Source organism: Sander lucioperca, chromosome 14 (assembly GCF_008315115.2).
Source record: "Sander lucioperca isolate FBNREF2018 chromosome 14, SLUC_FBN_1.2, whole genome shotgun sequence".
Taxonomy (NCBI): Eukaryota; Metazoa; Chordata; class Actinopteri; order Perciformes; family Percidae; genus Sander; species Sander lucioperca.
In genome coordinates, this window is record NC_050186.1 from 8400962 (window position 1) to 8421700 (window position 20739).

The window sequence follows — 20739 nt, forward strand, 5'->3', positions numbered from 1 at the left end:
CGACAAAAGCACCTGACCAAGCGTCCGTATTTTATGAGATGAGTGTGAGAACGTGTTTCCAATGTGCAGAGTGTGTAAACATGACCATCAATGGAAAGAAACTTTTGACTCCAAGTGGAACAGATTTATTAATTAGCTTATTGTCACATTGTTGAATATAGGAAATGTGTGACTCCTGTTGTTTATCTTCCTCCTCCTCCCTAAACATAATGCAAAAGAATTCTATGCTGCATATATGAACATCTTTGTTGACGTTGACCTCTCTCTCTTACTTACTGGAGTCGAGCTGATGTTAGCTTGTTAGAAGCACGGGGCAAGATGTTTTATTTTCTATTTAACTAGGGCCCTATGATTTCAGACGAAAGGTTCACGAGCCTTTCATACCAGTTCCGATTTCGTGCGGAAAACACGGACGGAATCACGGAATCTACACATGAAAATGGAATTCTGTTATACACGCGGAATCGCACGGAATTTGCATTCATTTTGTTGACATATTAAATAAACGATTTTGTTTTTACTTCCTTCTCATTTTTCAGTTTAAAACAACAAGCGGAGACAGGTCTCTACCTAAACCGTGGCCAAATGGCACAGCCTGTTGCCTAGTAACCATACGTCATCACGTTCACGTTGAGTTTGTTGTGAGGGAAAAAATATCGAAGCGAGTGGCGCCTCCTGATAAGACAACGGTGGCAAAAAAATTAAGAAACTCTGAATTAACTGCTAAATACCGGGCTGAACAATACCGCAATGACTACTATGAGTCTGGACAACAAATGTTTTGTAAGTTTTGTCAACATATTGTTGACTGGACCCGCAAAGACACATGGAACGACCATTTGAAATCAAAAGTTCATCTCAAGAACAAAGCTAAATCCACAGCGGGCAAATCCCTCCAGGTTACCATTGAGGCAACGACTAAATCAATAGATGCAAGGCGTGAGTTTGTGGAAGATTTTGTTGCCATGTGTGCTGAAGCTGACATACCGCTAGAGAAAATGAAGAGGATACATCCATTTCTTGTTCAACATTACAAGCAGGGAAGCGCGCTTCCAGAAAACGCCAGCAGTCTCAGGCAGACCCGCCTGCCGCAGGTCTTTGACCAGCACACGCAAAAAGTGCTGCAAGATCCGTGGAAAGAAAATCTTCGTTGTTGTTGACGAAACCTCTGACAACCGAGATCTCAGTGTCCTCAACGTTGTTATAGGGGAGCATCCAATTAGCTTTTATTTAGGTCATTTTGAATGTGCTTTGCTGAATATATTAACAGTTTAAATAAAAAAGGTGAATTGTGAGTTTGTGTCACTGAGTTTTTAAAGGTCAATACTGCTCAGAAGAGAAAAGAAAACAAGCAAATCCGAAAAATCCGAAACGACTAAAAATAAATCTGAAAACACGCGATTTGAAAAAAAAATAAAACGGAATTTGAAAAAAATAAAAAGGATTTCATAGGGCCCTAGACAACTGATTGATTTGCGCCCGAGATTGGATGTTTAGGGCCAGAGCTTTCTCACCATGTCTATGGATTTATGATAAAACACCATTTTAGAATTTAAAATATAAGCCTTTTTTAATACTTTTAAGACCCCCCCCCCCCCATTACCCTGGATCTGCTGGAGCAGCTTGGGGTTCAGGGACTCCTTCAGGGGTTGGGGGGGGAATGTGTGTGTGTTGTGCAGTGTCCTACAGTATTTTGTGTAACATCAGTCAGCATTGAACTGTCAGGATGTAGACAGTTTCTGTAACATGACTCCTGTTGTTGTTCTTGCAGAAGGAGATCTTTACCTCACTATTGCAGAGACATACAAGACTGGTGTGAAAGTCCAGACCTGGTGCAGCAAGAATGAAAGTTGCCGCAGCGGAGGACCTCAAGTGTTCAGAATTACATCTGTAAAAGCTAAAGTGGGTAAAGGGGAGGTTGTGTGGGGGGTTGGGGTTGATCATTCCAAGTGGTGTGTAGCTACAGATGATAGTAAAACAAAAGCAAAGCATCCAGATTTGATCTGTATCGCTGATGTAAACAGAGCCCTCACACAATACGAAAGGCCGGGGGGGGCACTGTGCTTTGAACATAAACAGGCAAGTCAACTATTTCAAGATCTTATTGATGGAACTGAGCTTTGCTCAACCGGGGCCTCTTTACATAAGCGTGTTCTTAACACTGACACTGACTGTGACATCGACTGTGAAGCTGATAACACTGACTGTATCCCTGTGGGTATGGATATTGACTGATAGGATAAATACCCCTCTCCTTGCCGTCTACATTGTTTTGAGTCCTGTTGTTTTTCTTCGGTGTTTGGGTCTGTGTGTGATTTGGTTTATCATTTTTAAATCATAAAGTGATATATTTCTGAATCCATAGTTTAATACAAGAGGGTGAACAGAAATATAAATAACTTCTAAAGAACTCTAATCACCAATAGTGACTGTTAATGGGATGTAATAAGTTAGTAATAAGATACCAGAAGGTGTCCTGATATATAAAAATATTTAACCAGGTGGAGGTGAAGAAAGAGAGAATCTGGAGCTTTAGAAATAAACTTTAACAAAGTCCAAACAGAAATCTATTTAAGAAGGTGTAGAAACTGACTTTAAGAGGTATCAGGATGAGGAAGGTGGGGGGAATAGTTTGATCTGAGTGACTCTGGGTGGATATTTGGGTTTTATGTTACAGTGTTGGGATAGTTGTTTCAGTGATTTACTAAATATTGATTGAGTGATAAATATTAATTGAGTGATGAAGAAGAACAGGTCTGATCCTCCATGTTTCAGAGCGTTTCTGTCAGCATTTTACGGTCCGGTTAGTTTCACCGGTCAGTTAACTGCTGACGGAGCGTTAGAGCATCACTGCTGTTGCTATGGTTACCTGCAGTTTAAAATACCTTGAGACCAGCCAATCACAGACCAGTGTTTCCTGTGGTGACTGTAAAATGATCTGAAATGTCTGTCGGATTAAATAAATAAAGTGTGATTAACATTTTGACTCTGTTTCTTTTAAAGAATAAAAACATTTATTTCATTATGTTAAATCTAAGATTTCTATATTTAAATCCTTTTTAATAGGACACAGAATGCAATTTATTAAAAGGGTTGGATTTAAAAAATCTGTTTTCATTTAAACAATCCAATATAGATTCATAAAATCCAATTATTGATCTCTGTGTGTATCATATGCAGTGTTGGGAACGTTACTTTAAAAAAGTAATTAGTTATAGTTACTAACTACTTGTTCCAAAAAGTAACTGAGTTAGTAACTGAATTACTCTATAATAAAAATAACTTGTTACCAGGGAAAGTAACTATTTGCGTTACTGTTAAAAAAAAAAAAAGTTGCTATATGTCAAAGAATTTGGATTTTTTGAGCAGTGTTTTTGTTGTGAGGCAGAAAGATCTATCTTCTGCTGCTTGGAGGACTTTGCTCCGAGTCCTTCTTTGCTAGTGGATGGCGAGCTATCCTCTGGTGGAGGTATCTGTGTTTTCGGCCACTAGCTTTGTAGATGCGTGTGTCGTTGTGAGATGCTTCATTAAATTAGAGTTGCTTACAACAGATGTCGACAAAGTCTTCGCTCCTGGACATAATGTACACATTACATGCACGTTCTTGCCTTTGACCACAATGAATTTGAAGTAGTGTTTATATCTCCACCTTAAAAATGCCAACTTTTTATCGGATTGCTCCTGACTCGCCATCTCTGCTGCCTCATCGAATCTCTGTTTAGCTGTTCAAATCAAGAAAAACACTTTACTGTCTTTTTGATTTGGTGCACAAGCCGACATTTATTGTGAACCTAAATGTATATACGGACTGGATCAAAATCTGAGAGGGGCCGAGTTTGGCCCGCAGGCCTCGAGTTTGACACGTGTGAGCTAAATAATCTTTTTTGAAATGATGCTGCAACACATTCCCCTTCAAAGTGATTGTGTTGACTGTAACATGACAGGTGTTCATCTCCCTCTGGTGGTCAGAGTTCAGAGATACACCGCCACCTTTCATCAAGAGGAAGAAAGCAGACTCTACAGTTTCTTTCTGAATGCTTAACCCACATATATAAACACCTCTGACCTATATTAACTCTCTCTCTATATATATATATATATATATATATATATATATATATATATATATATATATATATATATTAACTCTTGTGTTGTCCTCACGTTGACATTGTAAATAAAAATGTACCCTTTGAGATGTTTATTTTTCAAGGTTTCTGCCACTTTTCTTTTAAGTTTAGCTTTGTTTCACTACCACCAGATTCACCACTAACATCAACTTATTAACACTAGTTTTACACTTCTTTTTGGATACATAATCAATACACCTCAATGATATGAAATTATACCTTTTTTTATCTGAAATTCTGAATTATTTTGACAAATAGTTATGATTTAGTGGCTAATCACAGACACATCACAGATGTTCTTTTTGGGAAATTTGGTTGAAAGAAACACAAATTTCTGATATAGAGACATTAAAAATGGGTCATTGACCCAAAGACAACAGGACGGTTAAAACACTAAAAGTTGACTCTTGAAGAACTTTGTCTGAAACTATCAACACTTGTGGCCAATGCATTTAACAAGAGGTTCAATCTAAACTTTGATTTACCCTTACTTTATCATTTCATAACACAGAACTGTAAACCTTGGTCTCTACATGATGTTGCCAGTTGCCTTTCAGATGAGTTTAAACATTAGAACAGGTACAACACATTTGGTGTGACAATGATGGAGGCCAATATCTACTGAAGAGTGGTACCACATGTTCTCCTTATTTGTATCGATTATGTTCTGAATACACGTCATACTTCACACAACTGGAAATACTTGTGTTTACTACATGTATTACAAACTCCTTCACACAGAAAAAGTGTTTTACATTTAAACTTTCTGTCAGAGTCAGACTTGCTGCTCAGAATGAACTGTTTCAGTAACAAAGACAAACATTTATTGAATATGGTTCCATATGGCCTGGTTTCACTCACCACTGAGGCCGTTTTTGAAACCACATACTACACTAGCAGTGAGTACTGATTTGGCCAAAATGTAGCATGTAGTATGCAGTATGCAAACAAAAAACAAAATCTGCAGTATGCCAAAAATACCCGGATGTTGTACCGATTCAGAGAAAATCTCAAGTATGCCTCGGATCAGTCTATTCCGCCTACTGTATCCCACAATGCATAGCGCCGCAACAGTCACAACAACCGCCGATTGCCGTTGTGGCCAACAGCTAAGTAGAGCTCAAATATGGGCCGTTTTATGAAAATTGATGGCTAATTGTAAATTTGGTCTGACGGTGTCTGAGTACAGAAGCTCCACAGTCTAACAGGACAGTCTGGCTCGCCGCCCGGCCTGTCCTCCTTCACAGACCCGCTGGCTGGCTCGCCGCCCGGCCTGTCCTCCTTCACAGACCCGCTGGCTGGCTCGCCGCCCGGCCTGTCCTCCTTCACAGACCCGCTGGCTGGCTCGCCGCCCGGCCTGTCCTTCACAGACCCGCTTGCTGGCTCGCCGCCCGGCCTGTCCTCCTTCACAGACCCGCTGGCTGGCTCGCCGCCTGGCCTGTCCTCCTTCACGGACCCACTGTGATCTGGAGCTCTCTCAGGAGGTGTTTAGTTCCCCAATCGTTTGTTTAAGCCTTGTGTTGTCTTCACCGTCGTCCATGAACTTTTCATTCCGGGTCAAAATTGAAAAATGCTGGTTTTTTAAAAAACTTTTTCCAACTTTTTTTATGCTTTTGGTGCTTTTTTTAAACATTTTTGTCCCTCTTTTCAACGCTCTTTTTTTATTCATGGTAAATAAACCTAATAAAAGGACATCATACCTCATTTTGGAGTTTGTAAAAAAAGAAGATATTATGAATTATTTTGACTAATAGAATAGTGAAGATCAGAGGATGTTGAGTGAATCTCTGACTGGTTTATGTCAACGTTTGGTCAGTTTGATGCTGTTTTGAAACCATTTAAAAAAAAATGTATGCCATGAAATTAAATAAAACAACCAAAATTCAATGGAAGTTATCAATTTTACCTGCGAAGAACATGGATGCATGGATGTATATGTTGTAACGTATACATCCATGCATCCATGTTATTTTGGGGCAATTTGGTTGTTAACAAACCCATATTTCTGATATAAAAAACTTTCAACTGTCAACTTTGACCTGAGGGTTAAATAACACGACACACATATCCATTATAAGATTAACTGGCTTCTCGGAGTTATAAAACTTCACAAGAGATAACAAGCTCGCTGACCGGGCTGTCTCACACACACACACACACACACACACACACACACACACACACACACACACACACAGACACACACACATACATACACACACACACACACACACATTCGCACATGTGCACATACACACACACACACACGGAGCAGGCAGACGAGGGAGAGCAGTGTCTGACAGGGCAGGGAGAGACCCGTCTTGTATATAAATTCTAACATGTATATATATTAGATTTAATATTTTAGTTATAAAATTATAAAAAGTCATAATTAGGGTTTGTTTTATTTGCTTATTTCACATTAATAAAGATGTAAGAAATTAAGTTTCAGTTTCTTAAATTTTCTGCATTTTATAAAATAATCAAACAAAAAATGTAAAGCTCAATAAGTTATATTTTTCATTTACTATAATGGTGTGAGTTATTGTTTTTGCCCAGTGATTTAAGAGCTTTTTCAAAGGCTCAGCCTGCCTGGTATACTGCAGAATAAAAAGATTTAACTGTTTTCTACTGCATACTACTGATGAACGCAGTATGCAGTACCTGCTGCATACTACATACTGCAGTTGTCTGCTGTATGTAGTATGCAGTACCTACTGCATACTCTAGTTGTCACTACATACTGCTGTTGTCTGCAGTATGTAGGCGATTTAGAAAACGACCTGAGTCTGACTTAATGTCCCGCCCACAACACCATCTGATTGGCTAGATGTTATACAAGTAAAAGCCAATCAACACTCAACCTGGCTGCTAACAGCCAATCAACACTCAACCTGGCTGCTAACAGCCAATCAACATCATCAAGCTGACAGCAGCTGACGTGCAGCAGCGTGGAGCAGAAGGGTCTCACTCTCCTCTGGAGCTGGTGGACTAAACTCAGAAGTTAACGCTGCAGGACTTTCACAAGTTAAAAACATTATCATCTCTCACACTGAAGTTGTAACCCCCCCTCCCCCCCCCAACCCTGTGATCTATTTCTATAATGACCAGTCTGCCCAGTGACATCACTGCAAAGCCTGAATAATGACCTTTAAAGTGGTGATAGTGTCAGCTGACAGTGTTACAGTAACTAAAGTTACTAGTTACTCTTTGTTACTAGACCCTTAGCATTAAAGGAGTTTATGAATGATAGTTGAATCTTTAAATAACATTGGTTCTAGTACAACAGGGACTTTTTTAAGCTTCCATCCTGCAAATGGATCATTACATGTTATTTAGCTGACGCTTTTATCCAAAGACACTTACAATGTCTATATATGTCAGAGGTCACAGACCTCTGGAGCTACTAGGGGTTAGTGCCTTGCTCAGGGACACATTGGTAGATGTCAGTGGGAATCTAACCCAGATCTCCCACACCAAAGGCCTGGGTCATATCCACTGCTCCATCACTCATCTGTATGTTTTACATGTTTTATACAACTTTAGCTGACAATAACGCTGAGTCTCATAGTTAATCTGAACTCCTTAGCAAACGTCCATACATACAACTAATAAATCTATTTCCTGGTTCATTAGGCCTTTAGACAGCTGACTAGTGCTACGTTTACACGTGGCTATTTTCATAAAGGGACATTTCAACCTCTACGTTTTCAAAAACAACATCGTGCACAAGTGTTCGTTTACACGCCCCGTGTATATGCCGTCATGAGCACGCCAGACCTGTAGGTGACAATGTAACGAGAAGCTCAAGCCCACGTTAGCCAATCAGAATCCAGAAAATAGCAACAACAGCAACCAATCACTTCCTCTCTCTTCTCTTCCTCACTTCCTCGGCTGACTACCTCTGTTTGTCTCAGTTTACATGCAAACATGCAAACAAAGTTTTTCAAGATCTCATCTGTGGCCAGAGTTTTTAGAAATACTCGTTTTCTGAGGAGAATTCTCCGTTTGCGTGTAAACGAAGGGCACAAACAAAGAGGAATGTCTCAGCTTTTCAAAATAATGTACGTGTAAACAGGGCCTAGGAGAGAGAACCTAAAGGTTACATCTATGATGATGTAGTTTGAAATTAAAATCTATTAAAATGAGCTTCACCTTTACAAGCTGCAACATTTAAGGTTTGAAAGCATTAATGCATCAGTAGTTGTATTTTATTTTGAAATAGATGTTTACTGCTATTAAATTCAGTATTTTTTGTTTGTTGCAATAACATTTACTTCAGATTGTTAATGCAAGACGTATAGTTGGGTCAGAGTATTTCTACACTGTGTCTTGTTACTTTTTTTAAACTCTGAGCACTAAATATATATATATATATATATATATATATATATATATATATATATATATATATATATATATAACTGGTTAATAGGCTACATGGACTGTAGAAGGTTACAGTTTGTACAGTACATGTTCACACATCATGGGGAGTCTTCAGCCTGTAGAACACTGTCACAAGAACCAGTACTTCGGTATCAAGTTGATGAATTATGAAAATGTGACAGTACTCAGAAGCATATACACCTACAAGTGTTCTAGTCTGAAGAAGAGGAAGAGGAAGAGGAGGAAGGCCTACCAGCACGTAGGACAGTGAACAGCTCCTAATCTCTGAGCACACGCTGACTGTTTAAACATTTGTCTAATAAAATCAGATTAAGGAGAACATGAACTGTGTCTTTCTTTCTACCTTTGCATGGAGGACTGTAGTGGACTCCACGTGTAAGATGCAAATGACAGCAAGTTAATATTTTCCCAAACTATCTGCTCCTCCCGTCTGGTCACCTTTGCATGGAGGACTGTTAATGCAAATGACAGCAAGTGTCTCTCTTTCCACCTTTGTAGAAAGTATTGTAAGATGCCCAGAGTTTGAACACCAGTTACAGAATCTGGGTTTCTCTGAGTCCAAATCCATCTGAAGACCAGGTTCAGTGTCAACAAGTTAACACGTCTGATCTCTGCTGTCTTCCCTGTTTCTCAGTTAAAGTTTGGACCAGATGTCTCTCTACCTGTCTCTCTCTTCTTGAGTCCAAACAGTTTGTGAGAAAGCAGACACAGCTGGGCCCTCTGACTCCTCCTCCACCTGTCTCACTCATCATACTCTGGTCTGGGCCTTCAGAGAGACATTTAACATTTACAACTAGAACCAATCCCTCAACAAACACACACACCAGAGGAGATTAAACTTTGCTTTAAAGCGTAACTCTCGCCAAAATGTAACCTCCGCTGTCTGCTCTGCTCCCTGTCTGCTCTGGTCCCTGTGTATGTGCACGTCGCAGAGCCCCCCACAAGGCAGCCTCTCGGGAATTACGTCACACAACAAAGTACCGTAGTATTGTGTGCAAAGCGCCAGTCAATTTAAGTACACGCTTAATGGTCCCATGATAAACAGTGAAAACCGGACATTTTCATGAATTTATACCCCCCCCCCCCCCCCCCGGAACAGTAGGTAAAAAGTGGACGTTTGGTCACCCTACCCTAGCTCTCCCATTCAAAAGGCCATTTGACCGAAAAACGAGAATAAGGTAAATCTTAAATGGAGCGCTTCCATCCTAAATATGCTTTTAAACAAAAGTTTGACTCGGGTACAGTCACAGCAAGACCCTAGATTGCATTTTGGCAAGAGTTACGCTTTAAACAGGAAATGGATTTGAAAAGTGAGGACCAAATAGAACTGAAAATGTCAAACTGTGATCATAGAGGATCATTTTACATCCACCTGCTGCCTTGTAGTTGGAGATTCCTTTGACAAACACACACAGTACAACATACACTACTACAACTACTACTACTACTAGTAGTAGTACTACATACAGTTACTGTTCAGTAATATACTACAAGTACATCAGCCTTACTGTACTCTGATGATACCTGGAGTAAAACCCATCCCACCCTCTCATGGTAACACATGTCAGCCAATAGGAGGAACCAGTTAGGGAAGTTTTGCATACAGCTCTGCAGAAGTGCATCGCAACGTTTAACCTGCTGACAGTTTCATGATCAGGTGATCTTGTTGACCATGTATGGAGATGTTTCACCTGCAGGTTTGTAGAAATAAAAGGACGCTGAGGACGCGGCAGAGTCATCTTTCAGAGACGTCTTGGACATCGTGTTGAAGACACGGCTCCTCTTTTCTTTTTTTTTTATTGCTTTTATTTTAGCCTCATAGCAGATTTTTCATTTAATAATTTTCATTCTTTTTAATCATTTGTAACCATTTAACCTTTCTAATTGAATAAACCAAGTAGACTGCTGCAGCTTTTTTCTGTTTTTGGACATCCTGCATCTTTGCATCTGAGGTTTCTCCTTCAACTCTCAGGTAAGTCCTTCACACATGTCTAACTAGTCTATCAGTTGTGAGAAGAGATAATCTTTCTCTATAAAAAAAATTTTTTTTAACCCTCCTGTTGTCAAATTTGACCCATTCTCAAAACTTCTATATCAGAAATATGGGTTTCTTTTTAATCAAATTACGCAAAAAATGAAGTACAATTGCAAGTACTCGATTACTACTTTCATTGAATTGTGGGTATTCAATTTTATATTTGAAAAAATGGAAATGGTTTCAAACTAAATGTTGACACGAACAAACGTTCCTCTAATAGTCAAAATCATTCATCATTTCAAAATGAGGTATAATCTCCTATAAATGAGATTTACTGACCATGAATTCCAAAATTACATGTAAAACTATTGGCAATAAGTTGGTTTTAGTGAAAAATAGCATTGAAAACGTGGGGAAAAAATGACAAAAGCATTGAAAAAAGTGACAAAGAAAAAAGTGTTAATTTTGACCCAGAAGGACAACAAGTGCACCAGAAGACAACACAAGGGTTAAAACCTTTTGTAACAGCGATAATAAAAACAGGATGATGTGAACTTCCAGCCCAGTGAATGTGCGGTGTAACTGTTGCTGTAATTGTGTGTTTTAGGGAGTTATGTGGAGGATTTTCCTGACGGTCAGTCTGCTCTGCTGGAGCGCTGACGGTAGAGTGACCTGCAGAGACCACAACAACGGAGAAGTGGACTGGTGAGACAACACTCACAAACTACAGAGATTGATGATATTTGTCACTGTTTTCTGACCTTTTTATAGTCTAATATAACTGATTTGTAAATTCATGGAAAAATAGAAAAGACTAAATCCATAATGAATATAATCTTAATATCAGCCGTATTATTTTCACAGTTAATCAATTAGTTTAAAAATTATCAAAAAATAGTGACAAACTACTTCCCCCACGATGCAAAGTGACGACTTCAGATCTCTTGTTTTAAGAAAATGAATTAAACATCATGTTGGAGAAAGACAATCTTCACATTATAAAAGCTGACAGGTCCAGTTAGACCCACAGCTGCAGAGATGAATGGATTAGTCCTCAACTATTATATATTACAGCCAACTATTCTGATCATCCATTCATCAGTTCATTGTTATGATAAAACAAGTAAACTTGTGTGATGTCAGCTTGTTAAATGTGAAAATGTTCTAGTTTCTTCTACATGTTTTTATTCTTCTTTGAGTTATGGATAAAACAAGATATTTGTGGACATCATCTTGGACTTTTAGGAAACACTGATCCACATTTTAGAGACAGAACAACTCATCCATTCATCCAGATAATAATCCACTCATTAATTGACGCGTTAGTTGCAGCTCTACAACACTCAAGTGCTTTTCATTTATATAGTCAGAAATTCACAGATTAAAAACTGTTTCTCTTCTCTCCTCATCATCAGGTACATCATGTACAAGGCACCCCAACTGGTTAAGATCGGAACTGAGGGTTTGGAATATATTTACATTGATTCAAATGGAAAGAAGGAGACCTCTAAAGATCATAAAAAGTCCATTGACGCTGATAACGGTGTCCTGGCAAACACCCTGCGGCCCATTTTAAAAACAACCACATCAATGGTGAGAATCACGTTTAAACTGCAGCTCTGTTTCTATTGTGATAAAAATGAAACCATGACTCAAACTGATGGATAAATATTATGGTCTGTATAATTATAAAGCATCAACTATCTAGATTCCATCAAAGATATCTCAATGTGCTCTGTTGAAACTGTTCAACACACAACAGGTGAACAACTGAACAGCAGTTTACAATAAATATGTTTTACTAGAGATGTAATTGTGTGATGAGAGATGATGCTGTTCTCTCTCTGGATTGGTTGCGTACCTCCCAATAATTAAAACATTATAATGTTTCTTCTCTTCATTCTGCATCATTTATAGACAACAGACTTTGGATTCATCTCCTACAGTGACCAACCTCCAGAAACTTCATATAAAACGCCTAAAAATCCAGGCCACAGTAAAGGTGAGTAGAGGAAGCATCCCTCTCACAGGAAACATCTCTCTGAACCTCCATCAGGTTTTCATCACAGAGGACTAAAGCCACTAGCACCGAAATTTTCGTATCCATCATCCAAAAATCAGTCAAGCACAGAAACCTTGTAAAACTGAGTCCGATACTTATTAATTAATCCGTTGCGAAACTTTTCGCAAAACAATACAAAACTGATTCCTAAAGCAGTGAGGATGATTTTGTTGTCCTTTCTCTTCTCAAAAAAAGAGAAAAAGAAATACAAAATACTGGGTAAATCCAATACTGAGTTTACATAGAGAGCAGGAAGAGTTCCTGAATAAGAAGCTGCAGGATTATCCTGATCGATTCAGAGTATACTTAGGATGTCAATTCATAGTTTTCAAGAGACATCACAGCACTATGAGAACGCCCACTGGAGGGCAGAAAGGAGCTGCCCTCCCAACACATTCTCCCACTCATCTCGTAAAATATGGACGCTTGGTCAGGTGCCTTTGTCGCGCCTTATTGACGCTAAAAGTCTCCTTTAGCGCTATAAGTAAACGCGCTAGGTCGGGACTATTGCCATTCCTTTTGACATAGTTATGTTTAGGAAAAGGTTGTGGGTGGGCGTACGGTTCTGTGACACGTGGGAGGAAAGAAAGAAGTGACTATAGCCAGCGTGACAAGCGGGATGCGAACCCCTCTCTCCTGGGTGAAAGTCCTGTGTTTGGACAGGCTGATTTTCCTTGCCAAAAATGTTTAAATGTTATTGACAGCAACTTAAGCACATATCTCATGTTCTGCACCTCAACCAAAATGTGATTTTTCTTTCCTGTTCAGGGACACAAATAGCATGGTTTATTTTTTTTAAAGCAAAGTTTGCACTTTATCAATTTCAGTTGATGTATTATTTATTTTGCACATTTTGTACTCTGCTAAATTTTTGTTTACACTAGTATTTTACCCAAGACAGAAGTGTTGCCTCTCTTTAAAATTCTATGCAAAGTGCAATTAAAGTTTGAAAAATGTAATTCTGCTAAGAGTAAGATGCAGTGCATGTTCATGCCATGTATCCCTGTATGTTGTTGCATTGTTTGGGCTAGATACAATGAAAAATGTCGCTGTCTAGTTTTCCTCAGATTTGAATGTATTGTTAATGCTTTAGAAAATGGTGCTACTCTCAAGGTGAATGTTTGTCTCCTTTTAGTCTAGACAGAGTTGTGACTTAAAACACAGCTGGGACTTTGAGTCCAAGAGGGTGTTCATTTATTTATTATTCATCCCAGAAATGGGGGTTACATTTGGCTTGCTTTTGATTAAATAAAAGCAAAATTTGCTTTAAGTTGTCTGCCGTTTGTACTTATTGCTTTCCTTAATAAGTAGGGGGGAAAATCAGGAAAAAAATCGTAAATCGAATTTAAAAAAAATAAAACAGGAGATTTTATTTTTAGGCCATATTGCCCAGCCCTACTAAAAACTAGTGCTGATATAAAAACTCTATAAGAAACATCAGGGCAGCAACAGAGCTCAGTCTTTTATCTGTTAGTTTGAAATATTAAAACACAGTCAGGAAATCACATATTAGGACTTTAAACAATTATCAGCCAATAGTTCTCTGTCTTTCTGTTGATGTTTCAGGAGTTGTGATGATGGATAAAACCACCACAGGAGTCTGGCTCTTACACAGCACACCACGATTCCCTTTCCTAAGAGATCAAAATAAGTTCTGGCCTGACAGCGGAGCAAAGAATGCTCAGACGTTTATCTGTGTAACATTCAAGTACGACGAGTTCCAACAGATAGGTAATGTTATTAGTTACATCTTTATATTTATGTTCTTAGTGGTTAATTTGAATATGATGTTAATGTTGTCTTGTTGTACTATTTGAAGGTGAACACCTGCTGGACATCGTAGCTTTCACATTTGATGATCATATTCCAGCTGACTTCCATGAAAACCTTCAGAAACTTAGGGGGGATGATAATAACAACAGGCCACAAAGAGATAATGAAGTCAGCACTCAGGACCTGACATCAGAAGGAGGAACATCGTTTTGTAGCTTTGCTAAGAAACGATGTAAAGGTGAGATATCTGCATGATTACCTAACTTAGTAAAGACAAAGTTTACCATGCTTTTTTGCTGTGTCATCACCATTCATATCTATTAGGGCTGAAGGATTACTCATGTTTTAATCAAAATCGAGATTTGTAGATGCTGCTATTGTATCAGAAACTTCAGTTTAAAGGAAAGTACTGATATTTTTTATTGGGATTGTTTTTTTTAATCATTATAACTTTAGCTTTTGAGATAAATGTTCTGTGTTTTGATGGTGTTTCATGTTATAATGTTCCATCACGTTTCCCTGTTACATGAATATTGAATTTAAGCTAAACTTTTAGAAGAAATGCAAATCAAATTGCAATATCTGGCAGAAAAATCGCAATTAGATTTTCCCACAAAAACATTCAGTCCTAATATATAAACAATGTGTTCATAAATAATTTGCTTACAAAATAACAATGTTTAGAGGAGCAAACATCCTTAGATCTAGCTTCTTAATTTTGCTCTCAAATGGCACCAGATTGATGCATTAAACTCTAAAATGTACAACATTTTCTTCTGGGGGAGCATGCCCCCGTATCCCCCCCGAGGTCTCCACCCCCACGGTCTCACAAAACCTGGGGGAAACACTGCCTCATTGGGGGGTGGTGTGGTACATTTATCATAATTCGTTGCAGCCTGCGTTCAATTATTTCAGCAAGTACAAACCTAAATTAAGTCTTTAGAAAGGAAACCTCCCAAAGGTTTCCTGTGAAAAGTGTGAGAGACTCTATGCCTCAATGGACCCAATAAACAGCTGTCCACAGAGTAAGTGATTACTGTAAACATGACACATGGTTATTTTACGGGATAGATCGACCCTTATTAGATCTGTACTCACACATAGTTGCTGCGTGATATCTCTGCGCCCGAGTAGCAGTGCTTCGGCTGTAGCCTATTTCCACCCAATATAGTCCCAAATCAATATCTGCCTAGGGAATCGTCTAGTCTTAATCTGCATTGCTATTTGTACTCGTTGTGAAGAAGTAATTAGGTTCTGTTTTTGTTGTTGTTGGGTCACTTTTACTCACGACATGCTAACTGACAACATAGGATTCCATTCACTATGCTAAACTAAGCTGGCCGTGTCTGACCACCAATATAAATATAGAGGAGACGGTGAATAACCCTATTTCAACAAACGGTGGCGTATTCCTTTAAGTCTAACTGTCTTTGGCTTTGTCTGTAAATGTCAGGAACACTATGGGCTGTTAACAAAATACCAATCAACCCCTGCCACAGATGTAAAGGAGATTACACAAACTGACAATTATACGGTTTGTTTTTTCCAGAAACAGATTGCGATGAAGACGAAGACAAAGACGAAGAATATGGTAAAAAAAACAAACACCAATGAACACCTTCTTCAGATGTAAAAAAGAAAAACAGAAACTGACAATTCTACTGTTTGTTTATTCCCTTCAGGATCTAAAAAAAGAAAAAGAGGTAAAACAGACTACGGCGGAGAAGGTAAATATTGTAACAAAATACCAATGAACACCGGCCTTAAATGTAAACACAAACTGACAATTCTACTGTTTGTTTTTTTAGGAGTTCCTACAAAAAGAAGGAAAGTAAGAGCAGCCGAAGGAAAATATGGTAACAAAATGTTATTCTCAGTCACTAAAAGTCTTTAAGTATTTGTTTTAATAATATTTTGATATTACTCTTATTTTCTCAAACCAAACACTAATGTGCAGAATGTGTAATAACTATGACTGAACAAGTTTGGAAAATTATCGAAATGTGATTTTTTTTAAACCAATATTGTGATTTGAAATGTGATTATTTTTAAAGTTCTGTATCTGCTGTATTATTCAACAATGACAAACAATAAATGATTGTATAGTATGACCAACACAATATTAGATACATCAAACAAACGGTACTTTCCTGCAGGCCTGCATGTGTATTAAAAACCATCAATGACAGAGTGTGGTCTAGACCTACTCTGTCTGTAAAGTGTCTGGAGATAACTCCTTTTGTTATTTTACACTATGAATAAAACTGAAATAAAATTGAATTAAATCAAAGCAAAGATAAACTTTTAAGTCCAATATGAACATATTAAATGACTTGCTGAGTAAAGGATGTAGAAGGAGGAGTATTTTGTTAGTCAACATTGAACTGTCAGGATGTAGACAGTTTCTGTAACATGACTCATGTGTTGTTGTTCTTGCAGAAGGAGATCTTTACCTCACTATTGCAGAGACATACAAGACTGATGTGAGAGTCCAGACCTGGGGCGGCCAGTCTGGCCGTGACGGTGACTACTGCGAGGATAAGCAACGTCAAGTGATCAATATTGATTCCCTTAAAACTGATCTGGGTACATGGAACGCTGGTAATGATCATTCCAAGTGGTGTGTATCTACAGAGAGTAAAAATCATTTAATCTGTATCGCTGATATGAACAGATCAGACAGCCAATATGAAAGGCCGGGGGGGGCACTGTGCTTTGAACATAAAAAGGCAAGTCAACTATTTAAAGGTGTTGCTGGCAGAAAAACGTGCACTAAGTCCAAATCATAACGGGGCCTCTTCCCATCAGCGTCTCTGTGAATCTGACTGTGACTCTGATAAATGATCGATAGGATAAATAAGCCTCTCCTTGCCGTCTGTTAGTCAAGTTTTCTTTCTTCGGTGTTTGGGTCTGTGTGTTAGGGCTGAGGGTAAACGATTATTTATTAAACGATTAATTGGGTGATAATTTTATCGATTAGTCGACTAATCTAACGACTAATTGGACGATTAATTTAACAATTATTTTTCTATTGCTTGATTAATAAAAACTATAATGTATCTCAAATAAATACCAACATTTTTTTAATAATATACTTTATTAAACAACAGTTTTGCACAGCAAAAAATCTTCTGCTTTACACAAAATAAAATAAATAAAATTATATTACTGTTATACAAAATGAAAGGCCTGTTTACTCTTTTACAGTACAAACATAACTATCTTGTTCAAAAGCTACTGCAATCTGCTTGCTACCGTTAGCTAGATCTAGCAGCTGTGCACTTTGGTGGTGCTAGGCTAACCAACGCATCTTAGCTCTCTGTGCAGTTTGTTTGTGCTAGGTTAGTAGCTAATGTTTACGTTAGCTAACGTTAGCTACTATAGATAGCTGTGTTCTGCAGCTGTAAGCTAGCTACCATTCAAGCCAACATTAGATGATAACTAACGTTAGCTAAACAGCTGGCTAGGCGCCAGTAGCTAGCTAACGTCAACATTGTTTCGTCCTCCATTCTGCAATGTTTTGATCTCCCACGTCTGTGTAGCGAGCTGTGGCGAAGCGTCGACGCAAAAATTTTGGTTTATCATTTGAAAAAAATTCTACGACATGTTTCTGAATCCATGGTTAAATACATAACGTAAAGAATTATAATGGCTAGCAATTGTCACTATTAATGGGATGTAATAAGTTAATAACATCCAACAACCTCAGTTAAATCCAAATGTAGTTGTATTTTAATCATTAAAGTGTCTGTCTGATTATATAAATAAAGTGTGATAAACATTTTCAGTCCTTCATTTTTGTTTTAAAAAACAAGGTTCTCTGCATCACGTTAAATTCAAGATTTCTACATTTAAAAACCTTTTATTACCACGCAGAATGCAGTTTATTAACCTCACCGTCACTAGGGTTGGGAGTCGGTTAGATTTATTCAGATACCAGTGCTAAAATTATAGTTTTAACAAGATTTAAAATATATATATTTGATCGGACACGGTGAAAAGCTGTATGCTTTCCCCCTAGCAACACACCTGTGTTTCTCTGGTTGTTAATTATCTTTATCAATCATCAATTTATTTTTCAAGATTATTTTTTGGGGCATTTTAGGCCTTTATTTCCACAGAACAGAAGATGAAGACATGAAAGGGGAGAGAAGGGGAATGACATGCAGCAAAGGGCCGCACGGTGGAGTCGAACCTGCGGCTGCTGCATCGAGGAGTAAACCTCTATATATGTACGCCCGCTCTACCAACTGAGCTAACTGGCAGCCCAGAATTTGTTAGGGGCTAGTTCTGACCCAGAACGCAGAGATATCACACAGACAATGTAGAGCAGTTTTAAAAGGTTTAATTAAGCAACGTGTACTCAGAGAAACACAGTTGATTGTTTCAGGGCAGGGAAACTCCTGGCTGGTCCGAGGGGGAGGCGAGCCGGCGAGGAAGGGTCCAGGCAGTTTCAGGACACGAGGGGAGACAGGCTGGGACGAGATCACTGGTGGTTTTGCTGAAGTGGAGACTGAGGCTGGTAGGTGAGGCTGGGAGCACGCAGACACCGTGGAGATAGCAGCAGGACTGAGCGGGAACTAAAGAGAGACACAGGGTTAGTATCAGCATAGAGATCTAAGGCAAAAACTAGAATACTTCTGGGACTTGGAGCCAAGTTACCACATGGGCTGTAGTTAACGAACTGGCGCCGACAGGAAGATCAGCCCGGGTTTAAATATTGCTGGTTGATTCTGGATGATTCGCTGCAGCTGTGAAGATCGGCTGAGCAGGGTTGAAGCGGCCACGCCCCATGACCTAGATATCTCCAGACCACGCCTCCAGCACGCCAAACGGAAAAAAACAGACAAAACACAAACACACACAGACACACAGGAAAAGGACATCCCAAGCAGGGCGGAGAGAGAGCTGCCCATAACAGAATTTAATAATAATAATAATAATAATAATAATAATAATAACAATTTATTGGCAATCCAGAACACGGGTCAAAGCAAGTTCTTCTTGGACTTGTTGAAAGACTATACAGCATCAGAGAGCAGCGCAGACATTTCAGTGGCACCAAAAGGAGGCACCGAAATCCACGTTGCTATTGGGCACCGGTGCCATATTAGCACCGGGTCTCGGTACCCAACCTAACGGTCACACAGGTCAAAGCAAGAAAACTACTGCTATGCTAATGGCTGGTAGCATGCAGCCATTAGCATGGAGCACGTCACTACCCCAGAATGCATTGAGACGTAAATAACCATGGCAGCCTACGAGGGAACAGATTTTCTGCATTTTTTAACAAAAAACAAAACATTTGGAGTGTTTTTGTACCACCTTTTTATAGCTGACGCCCACGTTAATCTTATAAGGCCAACATGTCGTACTAGTCGGGGTTCCTTTTAAGAACTGAGTATTGTGCTTATTAAGTGATATTTTGAAGATCTGCTGCATGTCACTGGTCCATGAGTTTGCATATGTGTTGTACTGCATCTGTAATATTTTTGTCCCTGTACCACTTTTCTTGATGTGGACATTATTAAATGGTTAAAATGTGTGTGTGTGTGTGTGTGTGTGTGTGTGTGTGTGTGTGTGTGTGTGTGTGTGTGTGTGTGTGTGTGTGTGTGTGTGTGAGACGTGTGTGTGTGTGTGTGTGTGTGTGTGAGAGAGACGTGTCTGTGTGTGTGTGTGTGTGTGTGTGTGTGAGACGTGTCTGCGTGTGTGTGTGTGTGTGTGTGTGTGTGTGTGTGTGTGTGTGTGAGAGAGACGTGTCTGTGTGTGTGTGTGTGTGTGTGTGTGTATGTGTGTGTGTGTGTGGCTCACCTGCGAACATCTTGCTGAAGTCGTTGGAGTCCATCGTCATGACGACGTCTGCTTTGGCGGACGGCTGGCCCTGCCCTGCGCTGCCAGAGCCGCTCTTCAGGTCCAGAAACCAAACGCCCCCATGTTCTCCTGAAACATTAACACAGTGTGTGACAACATTATGGGATGGATCCCTACAGAGATAGACCTTTTAGTTATAGAGTAAGATCCTTTTAGTTTAACATGAAACAGCCCCGAAATCACCATCACCAAACCCACCAGACTCCATGTAAATAATCAGTATTTTTAGCGTGTATAGAGCCAGCATATTTCCACCAGACTCCATGTAAATATGTTACTGGTTACAAGGCGTTCGTCGTTCGACTGGTCATGTTTTCCCAAGATGGCGCCCAAATGTAAACATGAACGCTACTGTCTTTATAAACTATCTTTTTAATAAACTGTCTGCACACTTACAAAGTTCTCAATGCTTGTGTTTACATGTTTACACCCTCATTATGCTACCGTGGAAGTGTGGTGATATTTTGAGCCTTGTTAGTGGTATAGAAATAGAGATTTCTTTTTACTTTACTCATGCC

General features: G+C 39.0%; 1 protein-coding gene and 3 long non-coding RNA genes across 4 annotated transcripts in view; all 4 read left to right on the top strand.

Annotated features, from left to right (window-relative positions):
* The window catches only part of LOC116057129 (deoxyribonuclease-2-beta-like), a 100867-nt gene that overhangs the window by 71474 nt on the left and 8654 nt on the right, over positions 1 to 20739 (top strand). The gene's annotated exons all lie outside the window — the stretch shown is intronic.
* The window catches only part of LOC118493140, a 28707-nt gene that overhangs the window by 639 nt on the left and 7329 nt on the right, over positions 1 to 20739 (top strand). Inside the window, exon 2 of the long non-coding RNA XR_004895123.1 lies at positions 16790 to 16987. This is a non-coding gene — a long non-coding RNA (uncharacterized LOC118493140). The remainder of the gene's footprint in view (positions 1 to 16789; positions 16988 to 20739) is intronic.
* LOC116057137 lies at positions 2236 to 2980 on the top strand. Its single transcript, XR_004106742.1, has 2 exons — positions 2236 to 2690; positions 2721 to 2980. It is a non-coding gene; the product is annotated as an uncharacterized LOC116057137 (long non-coding RNA).
* On the top strand, positions 10329 to 12089 carry LOC116057141. The gene is made up of 3 exons (XR_004106745.2): positions 10329 to 10509; positions 11123 to 11220; positions 11931 to 12089. It is a non-coding gene; the product is annotated as an uncharacterized LOC116057141 (long non-coding RNA).